This window comes from Agelaius phoeniceus, chromosome 5 (assembly GCF_051311805.1).
Source record: "Agelaius phoeniceus isolate bAgePho1 chromosome 5, bAgePho1.hap1, whole genome shotgun sequence".
In the NCBI taxonomy this organism is placed as follows: domain Eukaryota; kingdom Metazoa; phylum Chordata; class Aves; order Passeriformes; family Icteridae; genus Agelaius; species Agelaius phoeniceus.
The window spans coordinates 56,294,059-56,310,542 of record NC_135269.1 but is presented as its reverse complement, the minus strand read 5'-3'; the positions used below and the strand labels follow the sequence as shown (position 1 = coordinate 56,310,542).

Here is a 16,484-nt window from a genome sequence, read left to right as displayed (position 1 = left end):
GCCTCTGGCAATAATCTTGAGCAGGAGTTTGTGCTTATGAGACAGTCACCAGACGCAGTTTCACTCCTCCTCCTCTTCCCCTCCTGGATTCTCTGATGTCCAGAGAGAAAGTAATTTATGATGCAGTCTTAACAGCTAACAAGCAAAAAATTCATTTGATTCATTATTTTTTGTTCATAAAATGTCTTATTGTTCTTCTAGTTGTTTGTTTTTTGTTTTTCTTTTTTTTTAAAGGACTAATTTTTTGAGTCTGTGGGCTTTAAAATTGAAATTGGTACTAACATTTTAGCCCATGTTATTGTCATATTTATTCAGAAGCAGAAAAACATCTACTGAAACATCTACTAACCCTTCATGGAACGAGGAGTTATCTGATCAGTCCTGGAGTTACATGCTTGCTAATTAAAGGTTTTGATGAATGGAGGAAGTTTTCCCCAAAGTATTTTCTCTCACAATTAAACCGAGAACAAGTAGCTAACCTCCAGCTTAGACTCACCTGCCCCCAACCCAGACATGAACTCCAAGTTTGCTCAAGCAGCTAGATGAGTAGTGGTTGAGAGAGATATAAATTCTAATTTAATAACTTTTTTCATGTAGCATATGAATATGACAAGAAAATCTATATTTATTATGGAAGTTCAGAGGCTTATGATTCAGAGGCTTATGATTCTCTTTTCTTGATTTTTAAGCATTCAGCTGTTTGGCCTCACATATAAGAGCCTACTAAACATTAATTAATCAAGAGATCCAAGAGGGAAAGTTTATTCCTGTCCTAAGATTTATTCAGTTTTTTCTTCTTGCATTTCAGAGTATTACAAAATAAATACATGCTCTTCAAATACTGCAGCCAAGTAATTATTTTCTTTTAACGAGCTTATTAGTTTATTGACTAATGTTGAAGTGGGCTTCCCAGTTATTATATTTAATTTTGGGACCATTATTTTTGATGAGTGATATGATGATTAGTGTCATATTAGAGTTTTATAATTTTCAATGCTATAGACAAGAGTTTGCCAGCATTTACATTTCATATCCCTTTGGTTCAAGAATGGCTTCTTCCAACTTGCCTATTAAAAGAACTTTTCACTGCTGGCCCATGAGTCTGTCTTTCAACAAATTTGTATAAAATTATTTCTGTAGGTTTCATTAAGGATGAAAGAATCATTTTTGCAATTTTTTAATGAAACCAAATTTTAGAGTTTTGATTGAAGCCACACTTCAAACAGCATTTTAAAGGAATAAACAATATTTTGATAGCAAATATCTAATATGTATGATAGGTATTTGGATACTTATTTTAATAAGGGGCATAATTTGTATTTTCCTTTCTTTATATCATGGAAAACATGTAGCTTAAATAAATTAAAACTTGTCAACATCATTATGGCAAGGGCCAACATATAGTTAGTGAGAATTCAGAAAAGTTGAAAGCCTTCAAAACATACATAGGAGTAGCCTACCTCGTGTTTGGTAGTACATCTTGCCTAAAATGATGCAGTCTTGATTCTTGACTAACATGTTTATGTTTTCTTGACAATCTGCAGGCAAGAAAAAGAAAATTTTCTGTCCCCTATAGCTGACTCACATTCTCATCAAAAGCAAAGACACTGATTTTTCAATGCAGCTATTCAGCCACTTACATTCATACATTCATGCATACGTTCACTGGTATTACCATCAAAGGGATAAGTGCCCGCTCTCCTGGGTTGGCCTGCAATACTAAAGCAGTAGTTCCCACGCAGCTGAGCCAACTATGACATTCATCACAACTGAGCAACCATCTGCCTGCATATAAAACAGGTTTTTTACCATAGACTAAATGCTGTACAGGAAATTTGTCAGTTCTCAAAACACAGCCTGAATGTATTTAACTTAGCCATATTTAATGTTGTTCTGTGGAATGAGGAAGTGTAACTGTAGCCTACTACCCAGTTGGTTTGGGTTTTTTTCTGACAAGAATAAATGTTAGGAGGGGGATTCATCCAGAGATCTAAGAAATGTGCCTTATTTAAATGCACAGGCACTGGTAATATGGTATGGAGAATGGAGAGGCACAAACAGGGCCAGCAGGTTTGTTAACTGTTTTTCCAAAGACTGTTATTTATGTTTCTTACCTGTTACAAATCTTCTTGCCTCTTTGTGAACAGTTATGTTTTCATCATGTCATGCTCTTATAGATGAATCAAGGTCAATCAATGGTAGAGGACACAAAAAAGAGGTATTGACAAGGGTTAGCAGGAAAAAGTATTAAACAAGACAGAGAAATGATGAATAGAGAGAGACCAGCAAAAGCTAACAAAAGAGCATTGGAAACAAGGCCACTACTGTGCCCTTTGGACATTGAGTTAAGAGCACTGTAGTTTTGAGGACATCTCTACTCTCTGATTGTAAGCTTTACAAAGACATGGAGCAATTTTAGGCCCATTCCTGACTCTGAGACTAACTAATGATCTAAACAGAAGCCAAGGTGGTTTCTAAGCAAAAGTCAATTTCTTTTTTGTTTTTCTTTTCCAAGGTGGCATAAGTCTTTTACTTGTGTCCAAAGTACATTTAAAGTCTGAGTTACTTGTTTTTCTATTTTTTTTTTTTACTTTCAGCAGCTCAATAATTTAGTGAGTGCAATCAGCAGATTGGGAGATTAGTACCACAGAAGGTTTAATTGTGATTTAGAGCACTATTTAATGAGATTGTAACTTAACAGGGAACTTACTACAGTCAGTGCCTGCTGATTTTAATGCTGAGTTACAAGAAAATATAGTATGGACAACCTTCCAGAGTGTTGATGTCCACAGTGAATTAGTTCATCCAAGTCTCAGAAGTGACAAATAGCTCCTAGTCCAGGTTTTTCGCTGCAGCTGCAGTGAACTCACCACTTATTTCAGTAGTTTTATATAAGAGCCAATATCTTCAGTACATTCATAAATTAGTATTGTAAATAAATTCTAAAGACATTCTGAAATTTGATTCTAGGTAAGAGAAAAGTTGATCAAATTTAAATTACACTGATTTTTTTTCCTATATTCTTGCTTGGTTTGAAGAGTTAGATTAATTTCCATATAATTTTGTGATACCATACTCTGTAATAATTAAAAATTGAAGCACATTTACATTTAATGACCCATTGAATGTTAATTTCTTAAGCCACAGTACTTACTAGAATAGGTGTGCACCAACTGCTCTTTGCTTGCTTGTGAATCCAGTGATAAAAAGCATAGCCAAAGGGTTCTGCCCCCACAAAATTGTGTAAATTGATCTATTCTTCAGATAAGGTCCAAATGACAATAAAGTTGGCATATCTCCATTACCTGCATCAGAAGCTCTTATGGCCTAAAGAGCTCGAGTTAGAAACCTGCTGGTCTTTGCCGTGGTTTTTATCATTCTTTCACAGGGCAGCATGATGAGGCAGTTGCAGCTCTGTCATAGATATATAGTTAAAAAACCAGCACCCTCAAACTGTTTCTGATGATAAAATCATTTTCTGTGACTAAGTAAAGCCATTAAGGTTTTGGAACCTTTTGGATTTTGTAATTTTTCCTTGCACATGGATATAGTGCCTTTTTATCATGTCTGAACTTCATTCCTCCTGCTCACTGATATATTTTCAAGGTGCAATTAATCTTAGAACCTTAAACTAGGCAGAAAAGAACTTCTCTACTACTTCAAAAGTATTTTCTTTTTTTACCTTGTCCACAAGCATATATTCAAGAGGAATATGCCCCTAGAATCTTAAAATTTTGGCATAATCTAGTTGCCTAGCTTAGATTTGAATCCGTTCTTCCAATTACTTTCTCTTCCTTTTTGCTTTCTCTAATGCTTGCCTCTAAAGACAGGCTTAACTAGCTCAGAAATGTAACAGAAGTACCCATGACTTTGATAAATGTATATAATACAATAACTCCCCCATTTTCCACAAATGCCATCAATATGTTTTTGGTTGTTTTTTTTTTTTCTGGGAGACTGATATTTTCTATGTGTCCAGCTGATAATTAAATAAGCAAAAGATGTCCATTAAAAAAAAATATATATATATATATATAAACGTTGCAAAATATACATCTCTTTAAAATGTGTGTTTTGATTACTCAGTGTAATAAATACCAAAATTTTGGTGAAAAAAATGCCTTTCAGTCTCTACTGAGGTAGCATTCAAATGTTATGCATGCCTGAAAAGCTTTTTCCAAACAGATCCTGTGAAGCTATTTACCAAAATTTTTCTCTTTGTCAGGATTGTATGTGCCAGTCAAACTCATTCAGTCACTAGCTGTAAAGATTAATTAATATTTGCAGTCTTGGTCATGCTACACATATAAATCTAACGTGCTTTCAGGGAGAGAAGAAGCATCTAACAGGTGCAGCTGTAGATATTGTGCTGGCAACAGATAATATGATTATTTGGAGAAGAAACATTCTTTAGAAATAGTTGAGATGAATATTCTATGGCACTAATTCAGTTTTTTAAGATCCTGTTTATCTGCTGTGCACTATGAATGAGAAGTAGTGCTTGAGAGTTGTAAAATGCTTCATATTTACATGCTGTTTGATTGTTTTGGCTTTGCATTTTAAGAAGATTAATCACCAAGAAATGCATCTTACCATCAATTTTTTCAGAATTGTCATAGTATACATGAAAACTAACTTTGAAATCTATTTATCAACAATCTTATTTTAAAAGGAAATAAATAACAATGAAAATTTGAACTGCTTATATCCCTGGGGACTCTGTACACTAAAAACAAGAGACTCATTTATCAACATAACACAGTCCTACAGAATTTTAATTCTTAAGTACCTTATTTTCCAGGTGGGGAATGGGAAGATTAAAAACAAAAAAATTCTAATATGTAAGATAGTGATTTAGAATCAGGGAGATCAAAGTTCAAGTCTCAGTCCCACTGGCTACTTAGGCATTTAAATTAAATTGAAAGAATTCAACAGAAATGTTAGTTCTGGTAACAAATTTTTCCTGGGAGTTTTTATATGCAAGTCTGTACTTCAAAAAACTTCTCAAGCCTCTAGGGTTATTCCAGTGGCTGAGGGGCTCTCTTTGCTTTATATTGGTTCATGGAGAAGCTGGATGGGAAGCCTTTCAGATTTCTCAGAAAGTTTCACTTCATTAAAAGTGGTTTCTTTCAGAAATTTACATTGTAAATGCCCAATTAGCCAATTCTGGATTTGAGTTTTACATATCAATACTGTCTCGTCTTTCATGACAGAAAGGTCTACTCCAGGTGCTATGAAATCATAGTTTCTTTAAAGGAAAAAAGATATTTCTCTATTTTGGTTGAAGAAAGGAAGAGTGTGAAATGAGATATGCTAATTGTCATGAATACTTCCATAGATCATCACAGCTAGGATATTAAAGACTTTTACTTCAATCACTTAAACCAATTATGTAGATATAACATTTCAAAAGCCTTTAAAATTTCTTTTCCAACTTGCCATTGTTTTCTACTTAAACTTCCTTGATTCACATTTGATGAGAAATCTGTTCCTTCCAACAAGAAATAATTATCTTTCCTCATAAGGAAGGCGCTGTTGCTTATAAACATGGATTTTTTTGGGAGTAGCAGTAGGGATTATAAATTATCTGATATTCATGAAAGCAATGCTCTCTCATAAATTGCCATCAAAACAGGGATTTGATTCCTGCTTTGTTGAAGCTGCTTAATGTCCATGTAAAACTAATGTAAGTATTAAATGCAAATTCTCTATATTTCAAGGAAACCAACAGAGCTGCATACTAAATTTGACTAATGGTCTATTCTATCAAGTTACTACTTTCTCTTTGATATTTAACTGGTCTTAGAAGCTGTAATTACATTATAATCTGATTATAAAACAGTTTTTCAACTCTGAATGCTCAACAATGGATTCTAAAGTTGAAAGATTTATATGTAAAATAATATATACTTCTAATTATATTATAGAAGTTTGTGTTTAGATTCAGTCAGTCCATTTTTTTAATCTTGTTAAACATTTAGCATTATAGCATTGGGTTCAACAGGTTATACTCAATGGAAAAAATAATACCCATATTTTAAATTATTCAACTTTCTGTTTTGTATAAAATCAGCTTCTTGTCATTGTAGGAGATGTGACAGATCTGACTGAGTTTTCTTTATGTTGAAATGATAAAATATATCTTTAAGATAAAAAGTAGAGAGATATTTTTGCTAGTAAAGGTAAGGTACTCATGTATTAAAATGGAAAGCACTACAGATTGTACAGCTTGTTCATGGTGTCCAATTTATTAACTACAAAACATACAGTGTCATATAAATACACTTATCTTCAGCAATGTCTAGAGATGCAAGGCAATGGAACCACTGCTCTTTTTACGGTAAAAAATTCCATAGAGCAGTAGAGATACAACATGGTTCGCATGACATTTAAATCAAGCAAAATTATGCACTTTTAATTTTTTTAATCATTGTGGTAGAAGCAGTGACATACTACAAAGGAAAACTTAGAAACATTACCATACCATGTACAGATGGTATTAGGAAAGACCAGGATCAGTGACAGATGAAGCTTGGAAGGTACATGAAGGGCCCTAAGGAGCTTCAACTGGTACATTAGTAGTGAAAATCTGTAAAAGAAAAATGTGGACACAGCTGAATGAAATAGGGGATTTATTGGTAGTGGACACAGACAGGTTTGAGGAATTCAAAATGTTCTTTGCCTTGGCCTTTGCCAATAAGATCTCTGCCCTGGCCAAAGAAATGGTTCCAAGAGAAGAACAAGCATCAGTGAATGAGAGTCAAGTCCAGGATTGCTGGAGATGGCTTGACTCATACAGGTCCATGGGACCTGACAGCCTGTAGGCAAAGGCATGTCCTCACAAAGCTGCTCTCCATCATATCTGAAAAGTCATGGAGGTTGGGCTCCAGCAACTGGAGAAAGGGAAATGTTCAAAAATCCATCTTTAAAAAGGTCAGAAGCAAAACAGTCAAGGTGAGTCTAAAAACTTGCCTTGTTACCTAGGAAAATTCTAGAACAAATCCTCTTGGAGCACATTTCTAGGGAGATGGAGGAGAAAGCAGTGTTTGGGAGCAGTCAGCATAACTTACCAAAAGGTAAATCATGTCTAACCAGTGTCATTAAACCTGAGGGTCAGAAGACTGGATTTGTGTGTGAGGAGAGAACCTTAGATATAGTGTATAGGAAAAAAATTTTTGACAAGTTCTGCCACAAAATAAAATCCAAACTGAGATATCACAGTCTGTATAGATAGGTAAATAGATGGGTAAAAAAATAGATGTAATGATGAAGCTCCATGGTTAATGGGGCTCACTCAACCTCAGGCTGATAAGTGGAATACCACAGGGGTCTTATTTTGGGATATCACTTGGTTAACCTCTTTATTAATGACTTGGAAGAAGCAACTAGAATCTGTTGTACTCTCTCAGTCCAGTTTGCAGCTGATATCAGACTGAGATAATGTAATTTACTTGAGGCAGAGGGACCTAGACAAGTGGATGGATGAGGAACAGGAACTTTGTAAAATCAGTAGAGTCAAATGCAAATTCCTTCACCAAGGGAGGATGAACTTTTTTACAAAGATACAGGCTGGGTACAGAATGTGAGGAGAAGCTCTGCAGGAAAAGTTGTGGAGGCCTTGGTAAACAGAACTGAGGATGAACCAGAAGGACCCTGGTAGCAGAGAAAGACAACACCAGCCTGGACTATATGAGCAGGAAATCAGAGTGTCAGAATCCCACAGGACCTGGATGCTTCTTCAGAGTCAGGGCTCCTGCAAAACCATATTGCATGCACAATAGATTCAAGTTTGTCACTCTCTTGTGATATACCATTTAAAATGCTGAATGATTTTTGTCACTCTCTTGTGATATACCATTTAAAATGCTGAATGATTTTAAGTTCTTCAGTAAGCAACAATGACAAAACCAGAGTCAGAAGCAAACAAAAAATATCTCAGAAACAATTTGAAGATTATTTTGTAGTGGATTTGCAAGTTCTATTTGCTCTGGAGGTCAGATCCAGAGCTGATGTGACTTAATTTAAGGTCTTTCATACCTTGCTCATTATTTGTCTGCTAAAGATATTTTTTAACATCATCATGACAGCCATATAACTTCATGTTTTTGCCTTGCTCTTCTATTGTGAGCTGTTAACTTCAAAGCTTTGGAGTCCTGCTGTGATTCTTTTCTCATATATTTTCCAGGCTGAAATACTTTATTACACAAGACCTATAACTTAATACTTTTTTTTTCCTTTAGGCATCCAAAACTGTTCATCATCCATCAGATGTTCAAACTATTTATTTAGTTTGGTACAGATTCTAATTTTGTAATTTTTCTGTGAATTTCTTAAAGCACCAAAATCTCTGGTATATTAGTGTTAGAAGTCAAACTTCTATTATAAAGAACAAATTTTTATTTTACAATGTATATGCCTATACACCTTCATTATTTTGTGTGGAACATCAAGTGAATTTCTAGAGATTGCAGAGGGCAAAGTGGTATCTATAATTGGAGCATCTACATTGAGGCAGTACAGAATTTTCTCATTTTGGGGTGAGCAACAGGAATTCCTGCTCTTCTAGAGCTTTCTGAAAGGCAAAATAAATGCATCTACTGTGATGTTCCCCAAGGAAGAGGTTATCTTTTTTCGTGGGGTAGCTACAGGCAATGTGGGTTGGAGTTTGACATCCTGATTACATTCTTAAGAGTTTCTTATGTGGTCATTTGAAGGTAACATAGAAATAAACAACAGATTCTCATATGCAATATTAGGAATAAATGTGTGGTCTATATACAAATTTCAAATGTATTCATGATTAAATACTTAATGTTAGGACTTGAAGAAAATGGAAAAAAATTGATTAAGATACATAATGAATGTGGCAATTAAGCGCATGAAGGTCAGCTAATAAAAATATGGCAGGCACAGTTGTTAGACTTACATCTAGATTTCCATTCATACAGATATGCAAGCTGGATATTTTTATTTCTAATAAATATATTAGTTGATTATTAAGTGCACTTAAGAGCAATCATAGGAGGAACTTAATACTAATCAGAGGGCAAAATATTTTCATTCTCACTGTGTTACATCTTGTGTTGTTATGATCCACAATTTGTTGTTTATAGAAAAACAAAGTAGATTTCTAAGAATTGTCAGTTGAATTCTTATATTAGTGATGTAGTTTTTAGCAGACCATCTATAAAGAAGAAAATAGTAAAAATACTACTGACTCTCAAATAATTTTAATTTTGGTGGTTTGATTTCAGAGATGTTCAGTTGCAAAAGACACATTTTTTAGAAAAGGTAGATTCTTTTCTTTTCCCTGAAGGTTAGCTTCAGTGTGGCTACACTGAACGTTCAAACCCACTAGCTGTTTTTAAAACTTCTGGTTTGAGACCTTTATATGGTAAAATTGTCTGCCTAGCTTCAGAGAAACTGTTAAAATTAGATCATGCATATTTATGCATCCATGCTAAGGCACTCTATCAGAATCAAGTATATATCAGATCCTAGGAATAGGGCTGTTTTCACTTCTAGCCAGTACTACAAAACCAGTAAAAGGACATTCAAATCTTAATAAAAGTTCTTATTAGAATGAGTACATGATAGTAAAATCAATGGGTGGAAAATACCCCTACATATATGTAGCTTTACTGTGGGAATCTTTCCCTACTACACTGGTTTTTGTTCCTACTGCTTTGAATGGCTTCCCAGATTGCAAGAACACTATTCTGTCTTCCAGCTGTTCATAAAAAATAGGCTCACTTTCTGTTAACTTTCAAATGTTGCTTTTTTCTTACTTCTACTGCTTTTTTCTTACTTCTAGTTAACACAGAAATCCTTCAACCAAGATTTTTCCCCACAGGCTATCTCCTTCCTGTGAATCTCAGACTGCTTTTTCTCAATATACTTAATCTAATTTAGCTATTAGTTCTCTCTAAGGAGGGCTCTTTTGCTTTTTTACTCTCTTCCTATTCTGATACACCATCTTCTTTTCCCCTTTGCATTGACTTCAGTGCTTGTCTGGCACTTGGTTGGGTTTAGTTGATGACTCCTGGAGCAGATGTAGCAGAGGTGGGAACATGCAGCTGGGCACAGAGTCTAATCTTTTCAGGAGCAACCTGAACTTGGATTTCAAAGTGAAATGTCTTCTTTATTATCCTTACATGGCACACCAGATTTTTTTTCTAGTGTGAATTTTTGATTGCTTTTAGGAAGGCAATCCCCACCTCTGTTCAAATGATTGCATCTGACCCTGAGCACAACAGCCAGGATAGAAACAGCCCCACCTCTTCTCTTCACCTAGGTCCTTTTAACAAAATACTATCATCAAAAGATTTTTCATATTTTTCTTGATTTGGAGTAAGCAAATGATTGAAATAGATACCAGATTATTCCTTGAATTTGAAATATTGGGATGTGGGTATTTTTCTTTTTGATACACCTCGATAACAGGAAAAGAAACACTAATCACAACTATTGCAGGATATGAATGGATTTTGTTAACATCTTGCATGTACCTCACCTTTGTAGCTGCAGGAAAGCTGTGCTATGGCTGAGAGTGGCTGTGGCTGTCACATCCCTATTCTTATATTTCTTAAGTTGTGCAAAGGCAGGAATATCAGGCAGCCACAAAACACCTCAGCAGCATTTATGTGCCCCCAATTAACTGGACTATTTTCTCTCCCCACTTGTCTTCTTCTTCCCCCACCCCAAGATCAAGTTTCATTCAGAAAATGGCAGGGCACACTCAGACTGAATGTTCCTTTTCTTTCTCATATGCAGGGCATCATTTCCCCTTTGTTTATTTTCTTTCTTTGGATGTGGAGTCCTGACTCTTCTTTCCTTCCTTCTGAAAGAAAACAGTTTTTTAAACCTTAAAAACTTCAGCTTTCAGCAAGTTTAATCCTCAAGGGTGGAGGTGAGGGAAGCAACAAGCAATTAAATTTACAAAAATATTTTCTAGAGCTAACACCGGAACTTGCTTTTCCATCATAAATCAATATTCTTGATATTTTTTACCTTTCATTTTGTTGTTGCTATCTTTCAGCTTAATATAGAACCAAGTCCAATAGGAAATGAAAGTAACATAGCGGAAGGATGTTCTTTCAAGATGAGGGAAACTTCTGAGAGGAAGAACAAGCACAAACACGTTTGAATTAAGTAGGAAAGTTGCAACAGGAACAAATAGGAATTTCAGATAGTCTGAGAACCAGCCTGTGTCAAAGAAGGATACTTGGTTTTCCAATTTTAAGAAAGAATGATAGCTGTTATATAGGATTTTTGAATTATTTTATGACAGCTCTATAGCAAGAACTTATTTTTCAATTTTATTCTGATATTCTCTGAAGGAAATAACCTGAACCATAAGACACAGTTGGTTGACTTCTTCACTCATCTGTCAGTCAGGAGAAACACCACAAACATTCTGTCTTCTCACAGCTGGAATAAAAATGACAGTGATATCCCCTTTCTTGATCCTCTGTCTGGGAAATGAAACATGGTGCTGCTGCTTGCCTGTAGCTAGTCAGATGAGAGAAACCAGTGATAAACAGCTGACATGACATGAAATTTTTTCACATATCTAGAGAAAAAGACATTTTACATATATTATACAACTATGTGTTTAATATCCATGCTACTACATTCCTAAATTACAGTTTTGGAAGTGGTTGCTCTCTTAATAATGTGATTATTGAAACTTATGAGGTTTTTGATCTTTGTAAATTTAGGCTAATCAGCTTAGCTTCCATGGCACAAATCTTGGCAGTCCTATGTTTTCTTTTAGCTTCCTATTGATTTCTGCCAGGAAGCAATACTCTCCTTGCATGGCTCTCAGTGCAGGGCAAAGCCTTAATATTAACTGTATTCCTATGTGAACACAGAGATGTAACACCCAATTGGTAATCACAATAGAATTGGGTTTTTAGGTGACTCTTACTCTATGTTCTTCATTAGCAACATCAGCTGAACTTGACTTTGCTTGATTTGGACTCTTCTTAAAATCTTTAACCCAGCTGGAGAAGGAAAGATGCAAACATAGTTTAGTTTGCTTTGGAACATGTCTTTCTGGTGAAAACTTGGGAAGTTTGTGAAAACAGTCAGTGATAGTAACTACTGAGATTGTTAAAGCACCTACATTTTAAAGAATAGCTTTTTTTCATTGAAAATTTGAAGTCCTTTCTGTCCTTCCTTCCCACAGATTTTTTAACAGCTATTTCAAGTGTTTGTAGTTAATCATCAGAAGAAGGATAATACCTACATTTATTAATAAATCTTTGGGGAAGAGGAAGATAATTTTTATCTTTCCGGTACTTATGAATTATTCTGTAAATCAAGTGTAATTAAATGAAACAATAAGTTTCATACACTTTATTATTCCAAAGATGGAATGAATCCTACTGTTTACAGGAATGCATCCTACTGTTTACAGCCAGTCAGGCATAAAAAACTCTGTGTACCTGTAAGGTGCAGGCTCTGAGGCAATTTTGGGGTGTATGTTTTTGCATTTTCTTAAATTGAACTTTTATGTTAGCTGATGATATTGTAACCTTTGTTTGTAGTCAGAAGAAGCCTTAACATCTGGAACTATATGCCAAAAATGCTCTGTTGGTCTGCTTGGAGCAAGTTCAGGATGCCAAGGGAGCACAGCTGAATTTCCACTGCTGAGATTATGACACAGGACTGTTGCTAATAGCTATGCACATTTTCCAGCTTTTCCACAGATTTATTTTTGACTTGATGAAGAAGCTTAATAACTATAAATCATGAGAAACCAAGTTCATCCTCTGTCACTAACAATAGTAAAATCATCTCAGTATCAACATCTGTGGGAAGTATTGCCATCTAGTTTACAGATTATGTGGACAGGAAGATCTCTTTTGAATTTGCAATCCATGAAGCTAAAGACAGTAGAAGTTTTGTTACGTAGGATCTCGGGGACTTGTAAGCTTTGCTGAGGCCAATAAATCAGGTAACACAAAATCTTTCTGACAGAGTTCAGCAATACTCAAGGAAAGTTGATTTTTGATTGTGGGGGCAAAATGACAGACTGTCCAATACAGGCAAGAAGTTTTTCCTTTAATTTCTGAGTTGTTTTCAATTCCTCCTACTCTCTGTTGGTTTCCCTTGGTGTTGACAGGAAACAAGCAGGAACCAATTGATTTCATTATGCACAAGCTATTCCCCTGCCTGAAAGGCAGTTGCAGGGGTATAAATGCTACATTTGTTAAGCAGATGGATCTCTAAATTCATTTTAGGTATTAGCAGTTGCTAATTTAATGAAAGGAGGAGAAAAGAAGAAAAATACCATAGAAAAACATTACAGCATGTATTATTCTTTCCATGTTTCGTCTGAAAACAAAAAAGACACCCCCCCTATCCCCCCCAGAAAAGTGGGAGTGGTGTGGGTGGTGATCCATCCATGAATTGTAAATGGATGCTGCTTATGCACTCTCAGCTGGTCACGCTCCTTAGTGTTGACACTTTGAAAGATACCACAAGTTGTAGTTCCTAGGTACTTGGCATCCTAGAGATGATAGATAAAAAAAATGTACCAGATCCACAGATAGGTAGGGCTTTTGAATAGGGAGATGCAATGCAATTATATGGTTTTTTAATTATCTATCTCTGTGTATGTGAATAATCTAAATTAATCTAGCTGCTTCTTCTCTAGATTTGTCAAGATTTTAATTAAGGTGTCTTGAGTATATATTCTATCTTTGAGTGAGCACCTGCAACATGTTTTCACTCTCAAAGATTCAAAAGTTTTCTTATTCTGCCTAGATTTGTGCCCATAGAAAGAAAGGAAAGAATGAGCTTCCCACACCCAACAAAGAAACTCAATTTTTTTTCCATAATTCATTATTTCTCAGTTAGTTCAAATTCAAAGGTAGTAGGTGAGATATAGCAATACTTAATTTTCTGAGTTTGGTAAAAATATAATTAAAATATTATTGATGCTTTAAGCAGAAGTATATTTGTTCTCAAGCAAAGTTGCTGTATGAAGAAACCACCCCATTTTTAAAAATCTGGAATGTGACTTAATCATTGATGGTACATCCAGCTAAAAAACACAAAACCCAGCTACCTAGACTGCACTTATCCTGATTAAGGCAGTATTGTAATGCATAGCTTTATTTCTGAAAAACAAAACAAAACAAAACAAAACAAATAAAAAACATGAACAAAAACCAAACAAAAATCCAAAACAAACAAACAAACAAACAAAAAAACAAACTGAAAAAGTATACACAGCAAAAATTAATCTTGACTTGACTTTTGATAACAATTGGAAATTTTAAGCTATAAGAGGAAGATAATTTTTTTTATTTTATGGGATTACAGAGAGAGAGATAAAATAGATGCTTAAAGCTCCTGTCATTCACTGAGTCAAGAAATTCTAACATAAGTAAAAAAATGTAAAACATTTTTGTTTACTGGACTTTTTCTTGCTAATAATTTAATTTATACCTCAATGCCTACCTCAAATGAAAAAAACCCCACAATCTACAGATTTAAAAATCCAGATGACAACATGTCTCAATCCTCTCACTGGTAAGGGTTGCTTTTGTCTTTCACTATTTCATACAGTCATTGTGAGAAAAAGAAAATAATCTCTAGCATTAGTAAATGGTCTGAGAATGATATCTGGTTACAAGAGTAGATTTCCTGTGTCCCATTGTCCTGAGGGTGATGCATTGGTGACAGCTAAGACCTTTCTGATTTCTGATTAAGTTTTTCCATTGACAATACTAATACTGTGCCTGGAGGAAGTAAATCTTGCTAGTTTCTTATGATTTTTACCCCAGCTGTGAATCTCCATAATTTTCACCCCAACACATCAACTGTGTATTTAATTGTGTATTTGAAGGCCTATAGAGTTGAATGTGATAGCAGGCAAAAATCTAAACATGGCCTGAGCTATAAGAAGAGTTGTCTTCATTGTGTGTTAATATTCAACATAGTTCCAAACTTAAATTTAGGAAAAAAATAAATCTTGCCTTATCTCAGTCTTTGTTGCTCCTTTCTGCTTAATGTGTAATTTCATTACATTGCTGTGTTAATTTGTTAAACTGGGTTATTGCAGTGTAACTATCATCATGCCCCTATTCCTAATTGTCAGAAGTGCTTATGGTATCTTCATTTAATGTGTTAATGCTGTATTATGTCAGGTATGTCAGGATTTGATTCATGAATTGAATTTGATTCATGCAGATAATTCACTGAGTCATAGGATGCAGTTGTCTTTTTCTCTGGGCACAGAAAATACTGGCTGTCACCCAACATAAAATGCTGGTAGGCTTCCACAGTTCTTACATCTTCTTGCTCTGTTTGCTGACACAAGTGTTGCCTTCTTTGTCCAGATGTTTCTGTCCAGAGTTTTGTTCAGTTACTGAGACAGAAACTTTAAGAAACTTTTAGGACTGAATAGCCTTTACTTTCCCTCTCCTCAACATAGCCTATTCATGCGGCTTTTTTCTCCTCTTTTATTCACTTCTAGTTACTCACATACACATTTATTTTCATTAAAAACTAAACTTATTAAGGATAATAATGAAAAAATTCTCACCTTTATTTGTAATTTCTTCTCTTAATTATTCTTCCTCCTTTTGCCTCTGCATATTTATATATCTACTATACTTAATTACTATTTTCATCAAATTTGAAGGTGAAAAATATAGATCTTCATTATTCTTTTAGCTGTCATTAATCTCCACAATCTGCAGTTTACAAATCGTGTGTAATTTTCTCAGTGTTGGAATTTGTTACCTTCAACTCACTTCTCCTGTCTGGAGTGTCAGGATAAATTACTGTCATAAGAAAAAGTTTTGACTGCTGGGACATGCCATTTGCCTTTCATAACCCTCTCACAAACCTCTTAAATTTTTCCCTACACTTCACATTTTGTTTTCATGCAAAGTATTTTCACACCTGTAATGCTTATCTCTTTGCTTTTGGGTTATGTTCTCTACTTTCCTCCCCCAGATTCTTTTTGCTGGAGGTACCTGTTTCTGAGTTCTTTCAACCTTGTTCTGCTTAAATTTAGTTTTTGTTGTAGTGCGTTTTTATATTTTGTAATACTTTGAAGTAGTTTTGTTTTGTATTCCCATATTTTTCCCAAATGGTTTATCCCAGACTGTACCCCCCTCCCTTTACCTGTGTAATTCCTCTCCCAGGATGAGATCATCCCCAAACCCCCACCCTGGCTCTCTGTCAATCACTCAGCCTCCCATCCCCTCCATCCAGAAGTTTCGGTCCAGGTCATCGAGTGATGAGCCAGAGGCCAGGGGTCAGCCCCCCAAGCCTTGCCCCATACGCTGTCCTATATGTCTATCCCCCAGTACCCATCCCTTAGGGTCACTCATTGGTTGGTAAAATGTTATCTACTTTTGGTTTCCACCTCCCTTTAAATGTGACCTTGGGACATCTCCCGGGGCTCTCGGCAGGAGGCCCCCTGAGGTGCAGGAGCTCCTTCGGGACTCCTAATAAAACCT

General features: G+C 35.2%; 1 long non-coding RNA gene across 2 annotated transcripts in view; it reads right to left on the bottom strand.

The window, feature by feature from the left end:
* The window catches only part of LOC143694163 (uncharacterized), a 90,943-nt gene that overhangs the window by 27,648 nt on the left and 46,811 nt on the right, over positions 1-16,484 (bottom strand). For both annotated transcript variants that reach the window (XR_013182462.1, XR_013182461.1), the window contains exons 2-4: positions 6,485-6,589; positions 2,115-2,170; positions 1,461-1,538 (exon numbers count right to left, since the gene is read on the bottom strand). This is a non-coding gene — a long non-coding RNA (uncharacterized LOC143694163). The remainder of the gene's footprint in view (positions 1-1,460; positions 1,539-2,114; positions 2,171-6,484; positions 6,590-16,484) is intronic.